The sequence below is a fragment of the Leptonychotes weddellii genome, chromosome 3 (assembly GCF_054177405.1).
Source record: "Leptonychotes weddellii isolate Sample4059 chromosome 3, ASM5417740v2, whole genome shotgun sequence".
NCBI classification, from domain to species: domain Eukaryota; kingdom Metazoa; phylum Chordata; class Mammalia; order Carnivora; family Phocidae; genus Leptonychotes; species Leptonychotes weddellii.
Window position 1 is genome coordinate 22,206,000 of NC_138371.1, and position 21,574 is coordinate 22,227,573.

Here is a 21,574-nt window from a genome sequence, read left to right on the forward strand (position 1 = left end):
TCTAATAGATTTGATTTTTTCAGTAGTATTTACACATTTCTTAGGAGTACTGTCTTGTGTAAATCAAGACAAAAGTGTCTCAAATACTGATACAGTAGACTATTTGGGATATAGTGAATTACTTAAAGAACTATGATAATTTAAATAATTCTGCACTTAGATAAGTAGTAAAAAAAAAGGCAATGATTTTTTAAATACTTTGAATTTACATAACAAATATATCTAGAAGGGTAACAACCTCAGAAAATAAAACACTATGAAGCTTATGATACCTGTTTATAAAAATGACTATCATACTAGGATCAGTATAGGGACTGAACGTATTTCCATATTCTGCTGCTTGATTAGCAGAGCACTGGTTCTATGAGTTATATGTCAAAACTTTTTAATAATTATGAAATTTAGTTATGGCATTTTTGTTTATCAAAAGTAAATAGTAAAAATTATCTAAGTTCCAGAATGTGAGAGCCTTAGAAGAGCTTAACACTTTTTTTTTTTTCTTTTTTGGACTATTGTTTCAAGAAGAGAATACTTGTAAGCTATCCTAGAATAGCCACTTCAAAGGAATGCATCATTAGTTATTAAAATTTGTTTACAAGCTTCTAACCTGTGTTCATTACTTTCAGATAGATTTTATTCTTCAACATCAAAATAAGATTTTGATGGCATATGAGCTGATTTGGTTAGAAATGCCATGAAGCTCAATGATGTGACAGAAAAGGAAAACTGAGGTCTGAATTCTGAATCAGGGAAAAGAAATAGGTTAAATAGTTTATTCAATCAGAATAATATGAGAAAATTTTAAAAGGCAGTCTAAGATCTTTGTTTTTCTTCTTGTGTTTCCTTGACTTTGCTGTACATGGAACAAGATTCCACGGGCTTAACAAAAAATAGTCATGGATATTGTAAATGTCAGTCTTTAAAATAAGCAACATAAAATGTTATGATTATTATATATTTTATAATTTTAAAATTCTTAAGCTCTTATAAGGTAAAGAAGAGAGTGATCAAAAAATAGATCCACGTCAATTTTGTAATATTTAGAAATAGGAAAGTAACCTACAGATCTTTGACCAACATGGTCTATATTGTTGGATATTCTACCTTTTTAAGAACCATTTTGAGTAAAAAGTAAGACAATAGAATAAACAGATTTGGGAAAGAATAAAATAAGTATGACCAAGGTTTCTACATGAAATAAGAATTAGTTGTTTCTTAAAAAAAATAGTTGTTGATACCTAAGTAGCATTTCTAAAAGTTCATGTAAACTTTGTACTACCCCATGATCATATCTTTATTGTCATCTACTGATTTAAAGATAGCTCTAATAGTTTTTTTTCCTTACTAATAACACCTTTTTTGTTGTTTCACTTATCTGTTGTTCCTTTGGAAAATAGCCATTTCTAGTCATGACATATATGTATTCGCTCAACAGATAGTCTTAGCCCAAGAATACAATAGCAAGTAATATATTGTCCTTGACTTCAACAATCTTGCAGTCTTGTAGAGGGTTACAGATGAGTTATACATAAGTATCGTGTATATATGTGTGTGTATGTATATATATATAATGTATACAATATGTATATATGCATATATAAAAAATTATAGTTGCTAAGACAGAAATGAGAAGCCAGAATATGAATGAAGGTATGGTCTTGTCTTAATGGTAGGTGTGAGTGCTGGGCAAAAAAAGGAATGGCTAATTCTGAAAGACTCAGGAAAGATTTCATCAAAGAGGTGCTTGAATTGAATCATGAAAAGATGAATAGGGGCTTACAAGGTAGGTAGATGGAAGAGAAAGGCATTCCAATGGGTGCGATATGAGTGCAGGCTTAGAAAGAAGGCCTGAAATCAGAGTTAATAAATGTGTACTTAATGTTTACTGCTTTAGATATTAGACATATGCATGCAAATAAATAACACATCATTCTCACCTTCATGGAACCTATAGTGTAGTGTGGATCAAGATAAATTTGGGGATGGAATAAAATATTAAATTGGAGAGGTAGAAAGCCTTATACCATAGATAGGTATTCAGGGGACATCAGAATCCAAATAAGTTAACCATTGGGGCTTGGATAAAATCATCAAGGGGGATTGAAAGATTCTTAGACCAGAAAGTGGCCCAAGAACAGACCTCTCCAGATGCCCCATTCTCTGTTTTTTGGTCAGGTCAGTGTTCTAACTACTTTTCTGAATGAGCCCTAAAAGGAGGCACAACTGGCTGAAATCTTCATTATGCTACTGTATTCCAACTGTACCTTAGAATATGCTAAAAGCTCTCCATTTACAGGTTTTCTCCACTATTCAAAACTTGCTTTATGTCACTTCACTTTTATGTAAGATCTACATGACTACCTGTTTTCACTAACCAGAAGAAATCTGAAGAGGATTTTCACTTTTACGAATGATAATTGCTTCTTTTCTTCGTACCATTTCAGAGTAGGGAGGGTTTAATACAAATACTCTACTTTCAGAGAGCAGGGAAAAACTGTAATATAAAAATTTCACTCCAGATAACTACATTATGGTTCCTTTGTGTTCTTAGTGGGTTCCCTCCAAAGTACGTAATCTGTCCAATATTGGCTCATTATAATAAGTAGAGGGCATGTAAAGGAAAACTAGTTATTTTACATTATGCTAATATTTCCAATAAGTTTTGACTTGTATGAGTGAGTAGTAATCTTGCATTAACCTATTCTATGTATTACATAGCCTTCAAATATATTTATATAACTGTAATTCACTGAGCAACTGCTTACAGAGGTGTGCAATTTCCCTTCCTCTCAGAATGACTCAAACCTATAATGTGTTTAGAGAGACATCATAGATAGGGATCTTAAATTTATTTCTGGAATTAATTTCTGTCTTTAAGAACATAGGAAATTACTTTTGTTTTTAAAAGATCTTCCATCCTTATTTTCTTCTCTAATTAGCAAGTTCATTGTATTTTGTTTTATTATTTGTTTTGTATGAAACCACTCTAATTTCTATAATTCATGAGAGCAGCTTACCTCAGTACCCTGTTTACCTCTTTCACTATCTGAATAGTCATGTCTAGAACAATGCCTAAAATATCATAAGCTTTCATTAAATATTTGCCTAATGGACAAATAAATGAATATTTTTCATAAAACTTGATACTTTATAGATCACCATTTCGTGTATTATATGTTCTCTAGATGAATATGTCTACCTCTCCTCATGTTCTTTCAGTATGACATCACCACAGATCAGGTGTGTGGGCGTAAGACACCCACTGGGTCAATCAGAATCCCTTCCTGTGAGTTTCTATATCAGTTAATTTCTTGACCATTTGGGTACTAGAACATAGTCATGTTTTTTTCTTGTCATTTGGGTGTCAGAGAGGGCTGTGCAGATGGCAGAATGGAGCCAACACACTGAAACAGACAGAGAGCAGAGAAAGAGAGAATGACCGTTCACCCCAAATTACTGGTGAGGGAATTTCCAGGTTCTGGTCTTCTGATGACTGGTTGTATTACAGCCAGTAGTCCATAGGATACTCCTGGAACTTGAGAGTAACTTTGAAGTGATTTTCTCTTTTTTTCCTAAACTAGATACGTTTGTTTTCTTTTGTTAAAACCAAAATATCCCATCTAGTACATCTCTCAAGATCCCATCTAGTACCCTCATAATTAAATCTACTAGAACACAGAAAAAGTGCGCTTTTGAAATGAAGATGTACTTCTATATTATAAAAATAAAAAACTAAAACAAGCAAAAAACCACCCTATAATGTTTTGGAGATACTTCCTTAATCTTTGTTAGATATATTTTATTGAAATGCTTTGAAATGCATTATTTTCAAGATGCTTTTCTTGTATCAACCTTGGTGCTTATCTATATAAGCACCTTTTCACCCAGCTTTGTTGTAACCTCCAAGTTTTTGCATATCTTCTTGGGGAAAAAAAATCTGGTTGACAATATTTAACATTGGACCCCTGAGACATCACATAGTTGGCTAGAAAAAGGCCCTAAAACTTATTTACTATGTACTTTATCACAGTCACAAGGTTAAGACATAATAGAAAACAGCAAGGCATAAAAATCACAGATTTTGTGTTATTGTCTTAGACTTTGTGAACTCTCTCAAACAAGGTGAAATATAGCAAATAATGGGAATGGACTTTTAGCCCTTTTACCCTCATTAGAATTCTTGAGAGTTTTCTCTCCTTTGTCATTCCATTGGTCTTCTTTGCTACTGCTGGCATTCAATTAACTCAACACTTCTAAAAAGTACATTTTTAGACCTACCAGTGTTTATATTTTACATTTATTTTCTCTATTTTATATATTCCCTTTAAGTAAATAAGTATTAGGTGCCAACAAAATGTAAAGCAGTGTAATACATAATGTAGCATATATATGAAGAGTATGGATACCTATCCTTAACCATTACTATAATAAGTAATAATTTGTAATCTGTGGCTTGAATTTAGTTGTGTGAAAATTGTTTTGGAAATAGTGCTTATTAGGATTATGAAGAGATAAATTTATTTTAACCATTGATCCATTGACCTTGGGTATTAAAAATATTAGTAATTCATTGAACCTCTCTATGCTATAGTGTAGAATAGAAGCCTTAAATCTTAATGGTTATAGATGTCTTCATTACTGAAAAATGAATACAAAATAAATTAATACATTAAGATATCTCTCCAAGTAGCAGCATTAATATTTTGTTATTGATAGCAAAAGGTGATGTCTCTGAAAAAGTCAGAAAGTTTAGATTTTTAAAGTAAAAATATATTTTGAATGTATCTTCCCTCAGATGAATACACATGTTATTATGGGAAAATAAATTTTATGAGAAAACTTTTTGAAAAAATAGCTGTTTTTATTGTATATTTGGCACAGAGCTGTAGGGAATTTTTTGGGTATATAAGAAATAATGCCATCTAAAACTTTATTTTTAAAAATAAAATTCCAGGGACACCTGGGTGGCTCAGTTGTTAAGCGTCTGCCTTCGGCTCAGGTCATGATCCCAGGATCCTGGGATCGAGTCCCACATTGGGCTCCTTGCTCAGCGGGGAGCCTCCTTCTCCCTCTGCTTGCCACTCCCCTTGCTTGTGCTCTCTCTCTCTGACAAATAAATAAAATCTTAAAAAAAAATAAAAATAAAAAAATAAAATTCCAGTATTATTTCTTGTTAGAAATCATATAAATAGTTCATTTTTCTCTACCAAAGAAAATGTTTAATTTTAATTTCATATATTATCTTTGTCTTTTAGTTAATAATTAGTATCATATAATGTCATGGAGCTATCATCCTCCTTTATTAGGATATATATTGGATCCTTTATATATGAGGATGTTGCTTTACAACCACTGTCCATTGGACATGAAATTTGCATTGCTTTTCCAGTGCTAGTAATGGACCTACATTATTTCATTTTACCATCACACATAGTTCCTTTTCTGAGTAAGGACACATGTTTGCAGGAAGGCAGATAAAGCTGTAACTCAGAAACTACAAGATGCTGACTGGCTCACTGGAACCTAAGACCTTGGCTTCATTAGCATAGTTCTGTTACAATATAACCAGGGATGATGCTTGGCAGTAATGAGTTTCAAGTTGCAAAGAGTAACTCTGCTTTCACCTATTCCTTAGCTGTTTTCAGTAACCAGTCAAGCTTAATATAAAATTCTGAAATATTTACATTTCAGCCTACTTCTAGCTTCAGGGTCTACCTTTTATTGTCCTTTGTCAATTCAAAGCAGATGACCAGAATTAAATCCAGCAGTATAGGGCGTGGTTTTTATAATTGTATTTGTTTCCCATAGCCTTCTCATCCTCATTTAACTCTTATCTGTGCCTCAGTTAAGCTGTCTGCTGCATAGCATGATTTATCAAAATGCTACATTGAAGAATTCATATTTAAAAATAAATAGGTAATTTACAAGGTACTTTTTTCCTTTGGGTTAGAAAATAATTTATTGAATAGATTTTTTTAAACAATGGTGACCATTGCCTCTGTCTGGTTTTAGCTCACTAAATACTAGATAGAATGACTTGTGTGACAGAGATTGTGTTGGGAAGATTGATTGGAATCAGGATGAGAAAAGTAGTCCTATTTTAGAATCATAAAAAAATTGAAGAGGAAAACACCATTTAGATGAAACATCTATGACATAATAAAGTAGATCCATATTTATTATATTTTCACATTTACCTGAAAGATGATGTAAGTGCACTATTTTCTAATACAGTGTATCGATTTCAGCTGTGCACACATTTCATACTACATAGTAAGGGAGAACAAGCCTGGATTTAAATTTTCCGGAATAACTTCCTAACATAAATAAGTGATATATTTGTAACTCTTTTAAATGGTAGACAAGTAAATAAGATTCCTATATCAAATATTTATATTCTTTTTTATGTATATATTATATGCTTTGGAATATAGATAGAAAATGTTCCAAAAACGTTGTTCAGAAACTTCTCTATTCACAATATGAACATGAAACCTGTATAAAAGGGAGGAAGGGAGCACCTTTTATGGAATATTGAAGCAGAATGAAGATGACAAAAAGAGCAATCTGGAATATGGAAATATTTGTTTTTGTTTTTGTTTTTTTTTTAAAAAACACTACAATAAACCATAGCTAATTAGTTCTTCCAAGTAAAGTATGAGGTAGTTTTAGCCTCATAATTAAATCTACTGCAGCTTGGAGTTTTTTTGTTTTTTGTTTTTGTTTTGTTTTTTAAAGATTAATCTTGTTTTTTGTCATTTGGTGACTTAGAACCCCCTGCGGAATCTGGACAATATGCTTACTTTTCTAATGTTCACCATTTTAAGGCACGCAATTCATCGAAAATGCTGTGGCTTTTGTTTTGTCATTTTTTTTTTTTGTTTTGGGTTCTTTCTGTATGACCTTAAAATACTTTTTCAATCTCTTGGTTAGAAAAACTTTCCATATCAGGTCTGCCATTTCAAATGGCAGCCAAACTGGACAGTTACCAGCCCAAATAATCACCCATCAGGCCATTGGTGTAGAGAGAAAAAAAAGAAGCCCAGTAAGTATTTATATTCTTTAACTATTTACTCATTGAACATTGTAGTGTAAGTTTTTCTTTCCATGCCACTAATTGGGACAGGTGGCAAGAAAAGACTATGAAGTTCAATATCCAAAATACTTAGAATGAATCATCATTAGGTTCAAAGAAACTGCACCTTCAAGAAAACAAGCACTGGACTAAGACAGGCTGTTTCAACTCTTTACTTATTTCTCTGAATTTCACGTGAAACTACATTTATGGTAAAATATAATATATGTGCTGTATTTTGATGAAGAAATCTTAGCTGATTGAGATGGGGAATACCAAAAGGGAAGTAGAATAATGTTTAAACATGTCTGTTGGGCCAAAGCAGACATTCTGAGTTAAATGGAATTTTCAAAGCTTTGATAGTTTCTGAAAGCTGCTTTAAGACTGTTAAATGTAACACATAAGCAATTTTGCGTGTATGTATTTACAGCTGGCTTTTAAATTGAAATTTGATTTTGTACTAAATCTAATCATAGGCATTGTATTGCATTTTAAAAAGCTATGCAATTTATACTTGGCCTAGGGAAAAAACAAAATTTCCTCAAAGGTTAAATACCATTTAATCTGAAAATATACATGACTCAAAATCCTGATGCTCTTCAGCAATCTTACATGATAAAAGATGAAAATGTCTATATTTTTGCTTAGGCAGTTATATAAGCATATTTTTCAAACTTTCTTCTTAATCCTTTAAATGAAATATTAAATAAAAAATATTTGTCAGTTTTCTCTAAATATTAAAAACAAAATAAATTTAGTACTACCTATAAAAAGATATACATTTAGTAGAAAATAAATATTTGAAGGAGTATTGGAAAGAAGGATAGAAATAAGAAATATATTGGTATAATTTATAATTTTAATATATATAAATATATGTATAATAAATATAAATTAGTGACCATTTATACTTACATATGTAAGTATTAACTAGTAACCATTTTCTAGGAATGAGTCAAATTATTATAAAATATTAAACCTATATAATGTTCCTAAGAGACTATTACTGAAAACTGCTTAAAATAAGTTTTTAAGTCCCTAAATTGTAATGCATTTTCCAGAAAAAAAAAAATGCCCCTGTTGCAAATGTACTTAAATTAAAAATGAATTTATTAGGATGCTGAGCAGGTGCAACATGTTCCTTTATATCTCCGGGGTTTGTGGTATTTAAATTTGGCTTAAACGGTGAGTATAATGAATTTATAGGCTTATCTTAACCTTAATTAATGAAATATGCAAGTAACAAACCCATTTCACTCTATGATTCTTAGGTACTCTTTGCTCAGGGGAATTAAGTGTATAAAGGTTCTTTCTTTTATTTGTAAGTAGCAAAGACCTTGATTCAAAGGGAGAGGTCTTTGAATAAAATATAAAAAATGTCATTAAACAAATATTTATGTGAGTTTTGAAGAGTAACTAGAAGCATTTTGGCAATGGGCTACCTTCTGATTCTAAAATCCAAACAGTAGATTATAATCAAATAAAGCCTTTTAAAAATTCATAACTATATGGGGCGCCTGGGTGGCTCAGTTGGTTAAGCCACTGCCTTCGGCTTGGGTCATGATCCTGGAGTCCCGGGATCGAGTCCCGCATCGGGCTCCCTGCTCGGCAGGGAGTCTGCTTCTCCCTCTGACCCTCCCCCCTCTAATGTGCTTTCTCTCTTTCTCAAATAAATAAATAAAATCTTTTAAAAAAATAAAAAAATAAAAAATAAATAAAAAAATAAAAATTCATAACTATGAACATTTTAATTAGCTTTATTTTTCTCTGACTCTTAAAATAGAACACTGTTTTCTTTCAAAAAAGAAAAGATGAACAATATTGTATGAGACCAAATCAGTTTTAAAGGTCTCTCTTCAGTCACATAGAGTGTAATTTAAAGTTCAAAAGTGTAAAAATAAAATGTGAAGACTGTTGCTTTTAGAGACACTGAAATTATTTTGCCTGATCCCTAATTTGAACCCATTTAACTGTAAAATATTATATTAAAATATATAATGAAAGTGATAAAATTAAGATATTTGTTTTAGTAAATATAGGCCTCTTTGAAATCATTTTTATTCAATCTCTACATGGAAATCAGAATATGTAATTGAATGTTGAAATAAATCCTCTTAAACAATTTGGTGCCACATGGATTTCCAAAAAAAAAAAGGTACCTATTAGGGTGCCTGGCACCTGGTAGATGCTTAGTAAGAGGTGATGGGTTTTCTTTCTTTCTTCTCTCAATCTGTAGGTAGCCTCTATTGAGCTATGCTCTGAAGACTTGACAGTAAATTTTTACAAAGCTTTTTTAGAGGTTCAGTTCTGCATGGTAGTGATTTTATATTTTCAGAGAGGTGAAATTGCAAGTCAAACATTTGGTTGTTTTTAAGAAATAATTAATAGCTAAAAATGTACAAACTCTCTACATAGTGAATGTGAGTTGTTTCAACAGTCTAAAGACAGCATCTCATGGAATCATTGGGAAGAGTTCATGAAAGAAAAATGGGTTAAAAAGTATAAGCAAATTGGGCTATATGCTGGATTATATTACTTATTTTCTTAAAATTCCCATCCTCTGAGAACAATGGCCAAAATTCTTATTAAGTTCCTATATTATTTGGCCCTGCCTTGTCCTGCACTATTGCTGATGACATTAAAACTCATGGCTAGCTTTCAGTCTTAGCCAACTTCCTTTGTATATTAAGCTCTCTCTAGCTTGATTGCCCTTCCTTTCATTCTAAGACCTTCGCCCCTCCAACAAACAAAAATACATATCTGTATTCCTGTCTGGGTTAAGTTCTGTTTAATTTTCAAATCTCCTCTTAAAGGTCAGTTCTTGAGGGAAGCTTTACTAACTCCCATATGTTATTGAATTCTTTCCATATTACATTCATAGCACTCTATGATTCTTTGTAGCACTTACTTTATGGCAATTATTTAAGTATTTGTTTAATTTCTGCCTACTTTTCTAAATAGTAAATACCTTGAGGGTGAAGGCCATGTCTAGTTCACTGTAAAATTCTAGCACATAATAGAGTGTCTATCATATAGTGGCTGCTCAGCAAATATTTGTGGAATGAATAAATAAGTAAATTGAATAACAAGAAGAATGAATTCTTATACTCTTTATAGCTTTTTTAGTCAGGAGAAGAAGGTGATTGCACTGACATCTTTTTTTCTTTACATTATTTACTTTTCTAATTGAATCTCCTTTCCTTAGTGTCTAGTAGAAACAATGGTGTCTTTTATTTATGTTCCATTAATGATTTGGTTTATAATAAATAATATGCTACCTACAGTGGAAACACGGGAAAGTTAACTTAGATACTTAACTCTCATACATTAAAAACCTAATGGATAGGTAAGTGGTTGTGGACTCAGTTGTGTGAAGATCAAAGCCAATTAACCTTTACAACTTTAAGTGTTTTCTTCTCTGGCCTGCCTTGAATATCTGAGGTTCTCTCTGTTAACATTATCCCCTATATCCAGTTACTCTTTACAAACTTAGGTCTCTATGCTTTTGTATGCAATTTTCTTCCTCTCTGGAATGCCTTTCCACTCTTCTCATTTTGGAAAATCCTCAAACCTTAACAAGTTCAATCTGTATTGCCATCCCTGCCCCCACCACCAATCCAAGCAAAATTAGTGTTTTAGTACTTAGTGCATATCTGTATGATAGAATATGTGACTCTGTAGGAATGTGTTGGACTGTGGGATACACTTTGCATTTTCATCAATTTATGTAGATATTGTGTAGAGCAAATGAGAGTAAATGTTCAATCAACTTTTGTTCTTTGAGCAGATAAACTGGGTTAAGTGGTTTTTCTCTCAGTGAATTTTGTTATACTAAAACTATATTCTCTGTAATAAGAAACACAGTATGTATAGGCATTTTTAGAGTTACCTTTAGGTTGTTGTGATACATATGGTTTGTTGAGAGAGGTGTAAGGCACTATGCTGATTTTATCATCCACTCCTTATTGCAACCTTATGTCTAAGTGTTATGATACTTGTTTATAAGTGATGACACTTAGGCTCCAAGAAATTGAATCACTTTCTCAGGACTGTACTGTTAATGGGCAAAGCAAACACTTTAACCCAGTTCTTTCACTTCATAGTTCAGACACTTTCATGTTGCTTTGCTACTGCCCACTATTTGTCAATGACCTATCTGTTACTTAGAACATGTTTTGAGGGAAATTGATATAAGGCAACTACTGTATATATTTATATTTATTTTTATTTTATTTATTTATTTTTATTTATCAAAAAACAGGTGTTTATTGACTGCCAAGTCTGTAATTTGTTGTGTTATGCTTTACAAAGAATTATAGAGCTGTAAGTTAGCAGTCCCTATCTTAAACCTTGTAAATACAGAAAGAGTGGTATAGATGGTAAATACCACAGACATACCCAGAATAGATTCTAATCCCCTTGAGAGCAAGGACTATATTTTATCTATCTTCATATTTTCAACACCTTTCACCCTGCCTGGAGTGTGCACATGCATGCACGCGCGCGCACACACACACACACACACACACACACAGAAAGTGTGAGATAAATGATGGATGATTGAATAGCATGCATTTAGATGTGTGTGTGTTGGGGGTAGCATAAAAAGGGGTCATGGAATGGTTTCCTGTCCCACATATAAGGAGCTTGGAAGTCACCACTTCGTCTTAACAACAAGTAGAAGGCTAAACAGACTAAAAAATCAACAACTTTTCTTGGATCCATAAGAAAGGGGAGGACGTAGGGCAAACTATTGCCTCCCAAATGGTAGAGACAGACAAGCAAATACAGAGAACTAAGTTTTAACTGGAGCAGAGACTCACAGCTGAAACCACTTTGTGAACCACTGCTGGGGTAGGAAAAACTGAACTGTAATTGACAAGTTGCTGGAGAATTAGGGCAGACAACTATGAGAGTTAAAAACTTCAGGAGGGTCCAGTCACAGGGAGCTCCACAATATGGTGAGATTTACTTCCAGGAATTTGAGTAGTTGCCCACAGTAAATATCCTGAGAAAAATCCCCTCAGGCTTCTACAGAGGGAGGAGAAAAGAAACCATTTTGAAATACATTCTTTTCTTCTTAACAAGGCCTGCCCTCAGTAGAAATTGGTTAACCAGAGCCTAATCTACTAGAGTGATATCAGAGTTTAACTGACATGGGGAAGGGAAATAACCCAACTCCAGCCTAGTCTAGCCACCCTATTCCACCTAATAGGGGAGGAAAACAAAAACAAAACAAAACAAACAAAACAAAACAAAAAACCCAGAGAAACACTCATGATATTCACAGTCCAGAGGCATAGGCTCACTAGAAGGCTGAGATTAAATTATAGGACTATAGAATGCTTCCCCTTCCCCTACACCTTACCACCCCAAACTAAAGGCTTATTTATAACAGTTCCTTTTCCCCATCTTGTCTGGCTACTTAAAAAAAAATTACAAGGCATACCCAAAGGCAAAAAACAAAGAACAAAAACAAAAACAAAAAAACCCACAAAAACCAAAAACCCACAATTTGAAGAGACAGAGAAAACATCACAACCAGACATGGCAGGGTTGTTGGAATTATCAGACTGGGAATTTAATGCTACCGTGATTAATATGCTCAGAGCTTTAATTGATAAGGTAGACAGTATGCAAGAACAGATGGGCAATGTAAACAGAGAGATGGAAATTCTAAGAAAGAACCAAAAAGAAATGCTAGAGATAAAAACAAAACCAACAAAAACCCCACTGGAACAGAATTAAAGAATGCTTTTGATGTGCTTATTATTAGACTGGACATGACTGAGGAAAGAATTTCTGAAATAGAGAATATCTCAATAGGATCTTTGAAAACTGAAAAGCAAAGATAACCTAGACTGAAAACAAAGAAAAATAGAATAGAATAAATAATATCTGTGGGGCAGCTAGAGAAGGTGTCACATTCATATAATGGAAATACCAGAAGGAGAAGAAAGCAATAGAAAAAATATTTGATACAACAATGCTGAGAATTTCCCCAAATTAATGTCACATACCAAACCACAAATCTGGGAAGCTCAGATAACACCAAGTAGGAATAAATGCCAGGAAAAACTACACCTAGATATGTCATTTCCAAACCACAGAAAATTGAAGATAAAGAAAAAAATCTTGAAAGAAGTAGGAGAAGTGCCTTACCTACAAAGATAAAAATTACATCTGACTTCTCAGAAACCATGCAAGCAAAAAGAGCATGGAATAAAATATTTAAGCATTGAGAGAAAAAAACAAAATGCCAACCTAGAATTCTGTACCCTGATAAATTATCCTTCAACAGTGAAAGAGAAATAAACACTTTCTCAGACAAACAAAATTTGAGGGAATTTGTTGCCAGTACACCTACTTTTCAAGAATTGTTAAAAGAAGTTCTTTAAAGAGACTAAATTAGGTCAGATCTACATATAGAAAGGAAGAATACTGAAGAAGGGATAAATGAAGGTAAAATAAAAACTTTTATTTTCTTATTCTTAATAGATTTAATGATAACAGTTCATTCAAAATAATAATAGCAAAAATATAATTATGTATGCTTAAGAATATTTATTATGCATATATATATATGTATACATGTATATGCTTATATATAAGTGAAATGAATGACAGCAATAATACAAGGAACAAGAGGAAGGAATTGGATTATTTTGTTATTATATGGTACACTAACCATGAAGTGACATGTTATTTGAAAGTGGACTTGGATTAATTGTAAATTTATATTGCAAACTTTAGGGCAACCCTAAAAAAGAAAAAAAGAAGTAAAACTGATATGCTAAGAAAGGAGAGAAAATAAAATCATATAAAATCTCAAAACCACAAAAGGCAGAAAAAGAGTAGAAGACAAAAGTAGGAACAAAGAACAAGGGCAACAATTCTTTAAGAGTAATAAATATGGTAGATATTAATCCAACTATATCAATAATCACTGTGAATGTAAATGATCTAAATATACCAATTAAAAGGCAGAGATTGTCAGAGTAAATAAAAAAGTATAACCCAGTTACACATTTTCTATAAGAAACCCACTTTAAATATAAAGACACATATAGATTAAAAGTAAATGTATGGAGAAAAAAAAAACTGTGCTAACACTAATCAAAAGAAAACAGGAATTGCAATATTGATCAAACAGAGCAGACTTTGAAGTAAGGAAATTTACCAGGGATAAAGAAGGGCATTGCATAATGTTAAAGGGTGAATTCTCCAAGAAGACATAATAATTTTCAACTTGTATATAACATCTAACAATAGAGCATCAAACTACATGGAGCAAAAATGGATAGAACTTCAAGGAGAAATAGATGAGTCTACTATCATAGTTGGAGACTTTAACACACATCTCGCAGAAATGAACAGATTCATCAATAGAAAATCAGTAAGGACATAATTGAACTCAACAACACTATCAATCAGCTCGCTATCATTGACATCTGTAGACCACTTCATATAATGGCAGCAGACTTCACATTTTTCTCAAGCTCACATGGGACACTTACCAAGATAGGTAACACATTCTGGACCATAAAACAGACGATAAAACAGACCTTAACAAAGTTAAAAGAATAGAAATCATGCAATATCTGTTCTCAGACCTCAGTGGAATTAAACTAGAAATCAATAACAGAAAGACAGCTGAAAAAAATCCCAAAATATGTGGTGATTAAATAATACATTTCTAAATAACAAATGAATCAAAAAAGAAATCTCAAGAGAAATTAAAAAAATAGTTTGAACTAAATGAAAATGAAAACATAACTTAGCAGAATTTATAGATTGCAGCAAAAGAATGTTTGGTGGGTATTTTAAAGCATTGAATACATGTATTAGAAAGGAGGGAAGATCTAAAAATAATCTGGGGTGCCTGGCTGGCTCAGTTCGTAGAACACGTGACTCTTGATCTCAGGGCTGTAAGTTTGAGCTCCATGTTGGGTGTAGAGATTACTTAAAAATATAATCTTAAAAAGATAAAAATAAAATAAAATAAGATCAATAATCTAAGTTTCTATCTTAGGAAACTAGAGAAAAATAACAAATTAAATCCAAAGTGAGCAATAGAAAAGAAATAATGAGAATTAGAGCTAAAATCAATGAAATTGAAAACAGGAAATCAATAGAGAAAATAAACAAATATACAAACTGGTTCCTTGAAAAAGTCAATAAAATCAATAAGCCTCTATCCAGGCTAATTAAGAAAAAGAAAGAGGACACAAATTAGTAATATCAGAAATGAAAAAGGGAACAGCACTACAGATACCATGGAAAATAAAAGGATAATAAAGGAGTACTGTGAATACTATGCCCACAAATTTGATGACCTAGATGAAATGGAACATTTCCTTGAAAGACACAATCTACCATTTGTCACACAAGAAGAAACAGGTGATCTGAATAGGCTTATTTCTATTGAATAAGTTGAATCAATAATAATCTTTTAAAACAGAAAGTGTCAGGCCCAAATGAATTCACTGGTGAATTCTACCAAACATTTAAGAAAGGAATTATACCAATTCTATACAATCTCTTTTGGAGGATAGAAGCAGAGGGAATACTTCCTAATTCATTCTGAGGCCTGTATTACCCTAATACTAAAACCAGAGAAAGATATTACAAGGAAAAAAAACTACAGACCAGTATCTCTCATGAACATAGGTATAAAAATCCTTAACAATATATTTGCAAGTCAACTCCAAAGAAATATAAAAAGAGTTGTGTATTATGACCAAGTGGAATTTATCAATGCAAATCTGGTTCAATGTTTGAAAATCAATTAATGTAATCCATCATATCAATAGACTAAAACTAAAAAATCACATCATATCAATAGATGCAAAAAAAGCATTTGACAAAATCCAACACCTATTCATGATAAAAACTTACCCATTCATTATAAAAATTAGGAATAGAGAAGAACTTTCTCAAATTGATAAAGACTATCCACAAAAAATCTATGGCTGACATCATACTTAATGGAGAGAAACTTGAAGTTTTCCCATTGGGATCAGGTACAAGGCAAGCCACTTTGAAAGACAGTTTGGTGATTTTGTACAAAACTAAATACACTCTTATCATATGATTCAGCAATCGTGTTCCTTAGAATTTATCCAAAGGAGTTGAAAACTTATGTCCACACAGAAACTGGCACATGGATGTTTATGACAGTTTTATTCTTAATTACCAAAGCTTGAAAGCAACAAAGATACCTTTCAGTAGGTGAATGGATAAATAAACTGTGGTACATCCAGATAATAGAATATATTTCAGTGCTTAAAAGAAATGAGGTATCAAGCCGTGAAAGGAGGACATGGAGGAACCTTAAATGCATATTACTAAGTGAAAGAAGCCAAATTGAAAAGCTGCATAATGTATGATTCCAACTATATGACATTCTGGAAAAGGCAAAACTATGGAGACAGTAAAAGAGATTAGTTGTTTCTTGGTGGGTAGGATGGAGAAGCAGAGAGAGGTGAATAGGCAGATCACAGAGGATTTTTAGGGCCATGAAAATAGAATAATAAAAATATGTCATTATACTTTTGTCCAAACCCATAGGATGTACAGCACTAAGAGTGAACCCTAAGGTAAACTGTAGACTTTGGGAGATTTTGATGTATCAATGCAGATTCATCCTTGGTTAAAAAAAAAAAAAGGAAGGAGAAGAAGAAGAAGAAAGAAAGAAAGGGCACCTGGGTGGCTAAGTTGGTTGAGCATATGCCTTGGGCTCAGGTCATGATCCCAAGGTCCGGGGATCAAGCCCCATGTTGGGCTCCTTGCTCATGTTGAGCCTGCTTCTCCCTCTCCTCCCCACTCATGCTCTTTCTCACTATCTCTCTCTCTCTCTCTCAAATAAATAAAATATTTGAAAAAATATGTAAAAAAAAAAAAGAAAAGAAAAAAAGAAGTAACATTTTGGTGAGTGATGTTGATAATGGGGAAGGCTATTTATGTGTGGTAGCAAGGGGTCTATGAGAAATCTCTATCTTCCTCTCAATTTTGTTGTAAACCTAAACTCAAATAAATAAATAAAGTCTTTTTAAAAACTCCATAGAAAACATATAGCTTAAGTTGTGAAGAAAGAATGAGGGTTATTAAAGAATAGAGAAAATGGAGAAGGAGTTCTTGGTGTACTTTCACTTGGAAAATCTCCGTTTTTCATTCACTACACAAATGTGGAGGCAAGAAAAGACAAAAAAGGAAGGATTAATTTGGGGTATCGGGGTAGAGTTGAGATGTAAGAAAAACAGGGAAGTGGTAGGACATTCAGATAGAAAACAGAGGTCAGAGTCAAACTGTGGTGATCTTTTAAGATCTGACAGGTTATTCATGTGAAAATACTATTTGAGGAATTAAATCTTATGGGACTGTGGGCCTATTTTAATATCCAGGACAGTAGGTTGATGAGAGCCTGGAACTAGTTGGTTGCAGTGACAGATGAAGGCATGAGATGCATTCGATAATCGTTGTAAGCAAAGATTTAATAAGGCTTCATGACTAACTGTATGCAGAGGCTGTGGGTGAAGAAGTAGACAAAAAGATCTCACAACTGGGCACTTGGCTACATGCATTTTCCTGGTTATTATCAGGACAGACCTAGAGGAGAGCCAGTTGTTTCCAAAGATATCTAGTGGCATTTCTTGAGTTTCAGTTTTTCAGAAAGACCCTCGTAATGGAAATGTGCTTTGTACCCTAACTAAGGACCACTGTCAGGGCGTAGGAGAACGTTGGGTAGGAGGGTGGCCAGAGAAGGGAGTTAGTAAAGCATTTATCAGTATAACTTCTGTTTGCAAAAACTAGGTGACTGCTGCATTTTTTTTTTTCAGACTCTGATAGAGTTTGGGCAGACAAAGTTAAGTTCAGCAAAGATTGGTCGTGCTTAAACGTTTTGGGCCAATAACCTAGTTTTCTTTCTAAGAGATGTAGTCCCCTAAAAAGTGTGACTTTTTGTTTGCTGCACATAGTTCTAACTCATTTACAAAGATGGGGAGCTGCAATTTTATTGCAGGAACTAACTTGAAAGCAGTTCTGGTAACAGAATTCACAGATAACTCTGCTCTGGGAAAGTCCCATTTAGATTGTCCTCCTTGTCAGTTAAAGGATTTTTCAGATGTCATTGGAGTGTGACTTAGTTGGGCTTTTGTCTCCAGTTCTCATTTCATTTCGGTGAGGCAGTTCCACCAGCATCTGCTCTATTAATCCCCATGAAGGAGGTTGCCAGGAAGGTGTTAGCACTCCTAGGACTGGCCATCTAACATCCTACCTAAGGAAGCAAAAGGTCCAAGTTAACTTACACGTGACACAAATAAAGAGGAATATGATAAAAGGAAAGAAGCTGATTCCTTTAGAAAGGGATAGCCCAGGTGAAAAAGTTTAGAAGAAAAGAGAAGCAAATAATACATAAAAGTATGTGGACAGAATGGGTTTGGGTGAGCTGAGGGGAAGCCAAGAGTGCAGGAATATGCTAATAAATAAAGCATGCTAGAATGTACTCCACAGCACTTTCCAGATTGCTTAGATTTTTAATCTTCCTAGTGGGAGAGCTTCACCTTAAAAACCTGTGACTCCTCTATTCAAGATTTATAAGGCACCTTTTGCCTCGGTATCTTCATGTTTATGCACAATTTGTCTTTTTAACTGAGCGAGTCTCACCATCCCTGTGAAGTATTGGGACAATTTCATTTTGCTGATGAGGGCATTGAGGTACAGAAAGGTTAACTGACTTGCTCAGGGTCATGCATCAGTGGCTGGCAGAACTTAAACCCAGAACATTCTGAAGAGACTTAAGAACTCATAGCAAAGTTTAACTTTACAGGTAATTAAGCCCAATTAATGCCTTCTACATCTTCATTATGGAATTCATACTATATCTGTAGTTAACTAAAGGGGAAACCTCACAGCAAATTGTTGCAATATGTTTTCCCACAGAAATAGATCTAGCCTTTATTGCTTTTTAATTGTTTAATTATGTCTTGTGTAACAGACCTGCCCCTCATGCCCCATGCTCAAATACATGTGAACAAGTCACATATCCTGCTAGCATGAATGCTGCTCAAAAGATAGTCTAATTCATTGGTCAGTAAGCTGCTCAGCACAAATTCCATGGCTTTTTTCAGGCTACATTTGGACTATTATGTTCAGATAAAGACCTTACATTTAAAGATAGAATTGACTGATTTAGATTGTGTTTATAATAGGCAGTTGGGACAGTATGTTTCCAGAAAGCCCTGTCTCAAAAGTAACAGTTTGAAAGAAGTGGGTGTGTTGACCCTGGTGAGAGGAGTACTAAAGGGAAACATGGTAATTGTTTTCAGATATTTAAAGGGCTCTCATAGAAAAGGGAGTGGCCTAGTTTTGAGTTGTTCCAGAAGACAGAATTAGGCAGAAGTTAAAAGGAGGCCGATTTTGGCTTAAAATAAAAATTTTGCTAACAATTAGAGCATTCTAACAATATAATGGGGTGCCTTGTTAGATAGGGAAAATGGACAGGAACTCTTAACTGAACACCTTGTATTTTCCGGGCACTGGGCCATTGGCACCATAAAGCAGCAAAGAAAAGATGAATTAAAAAGTCTGGCACATTGTATGTTCCCACTTAATGTTAGTTCTCTTCCTTTCCCTGAGCGTTTCTTCTATATATTCACAATCCAGTGACATTTTTCAGAGAAGACAGAATTTGCCAAAGTCAAACAGCAAGAAGGGGGGCGTAGCTAGGACTTGAATTCAGGTGTATGTCCAAATCTTATATCCATTCTACTGTGCATTGCTTTCTGTACCATCAAATTCTGCTTTCTTTCTACTGTGGGTGCTCAGTTGAGAGAGATCAAGAAAGGAGGGACAGAATTTTGTGCATTTGGTACGAAGTTGGTGGAAAACTTCTAGTCTTTTTGTTTTTAATTTTTTGACACTTCATTTTCTTGAAGAGTTACACTATCTCCCTGGCATACGCTCTGTGTTGTTCAGTTATAGACTGACTTCTCAAAAGGCAGATAGTAACATTTCTAACCTTTTAATGATATATTTAACAAGGTGTTTAGAGGTAGCTAATGCACTTCTGGAATCACAAACTCTCCTCCTGATTTTCCTTTATAACTTTATTCATTTATGGCATTACTTACCTAGGTTATATCCAACAGGGAGTTGGAGAGTATTGAGGTATAGCATAGAAAACACTAGCATGTCCCCTGAACATACTTATCTTTCTTCAAAACTTCATTCCTTTGCTATTGAATACTTTTCACTCTTCAGTCTTTTATTCAAATGGTAGATATTTGGGTGGTTTGTCTTGGGAGGATTAAAAGTTATTAACCAACATCTTAGCTATTAGATTTCATCTTGCCTGGAGTTAGTTGACATTTCGTGATCTTTCTTGACTAACAGTTTTGCTTGTTGAATGATGTCACAGAATGAATCTAGATCTACCCCTGAGCTACTTTTTGGATATCCTCCATATAAATCTCATGTCACTCTTGCCTTTGTTGTGTCTTTATATTTATCTGCCTCAAACTTACTTACACAGTGCTAATTTCAAATAGGTAATGGAAAACCAAGGTTTTAAACTCTCTGGTAGTATGATACAGTGCAAATTATTTAACTCTCTGAGTTTCCTGCTTCTCCTTTGTAAAATGAAAATATCAGATTAGGACAGTATTTTATAACTGTAAGCAATATTAAAATATCTTCATAATTTTTGTCCTACCCACAAGAAGCTGTATTCATATTTTCATTTAATTTTTTAATCATTTTTCTACATAATTAAATATATTTTAAAGTTAAATTCAAAATAATGACCAACAAAATGAAACCCCAATATCTCCAACATAAATGTAAAATAATAAAACATTAATGATAAGAAAAAGCATGTCTGCCAATGACTTGGAGCCTGAGGCTTTCTTTTTCTCTTCTTTAGGAAAAAAGAATGGCAAGAGTTTGAGTTGTTAAAGATACAGAGACACCACACTGAGACTTTCTCTTTGGTATAATCAGAGGGAAAAACTTTCACACAATGTGATTCAGTGCTATTTATTGTACTCTATATACCTGAAATTATCTTGTTTACCACCCTTTGTGAAACAGTGGACTCAACTATCTGCAATGACCTAGATATGGTCTCTAAGCTTAGAGACCATGATCTGGAAAACTAATTTATAATAAGGTTTCAACAGTTGGAGACTCAATGGATTTTTTTCAGATTAGAGTTTTCCCATGAATGTTAAGCTTTAGGGAATTCTACTGAAGGAGATATTTTGGGGCTAGTGGCATTTCCAGAAGTCATCTAATCTCATTTCTTAGGTAATTTCCTAATGGAGTCTTCCAGACCCCAATTACTTTGAAAAATAGTATCTTTTTTTTTAAATTTTATTATGTTATGTTAATCACCATACATCATTAGTTTTTGATGTAGTGTTCCATGATTCATTGTTTGTGTATAACACCCAGTGCTCCATTCAATACGTGCCCCCTTTAATACCCATCACCAGGCTAACC

The 21,574-nt window shown here is 33.4% G+C and overlaps 1 protein-coding gene across 2 annotated transcripts in view; it reads left to right on the plus strand.

The window, feature by feature from the left end:
• ERBB4 (erb-b2 receptor tyrosine kinase 4) overlaps window positions 1-21,574 on the plus strand; it is a 1,058,588-nt gene that overhangs the window by 395,413 nt on the left and 641,601 nt on the right. The window lies entirely within an intron of this gene.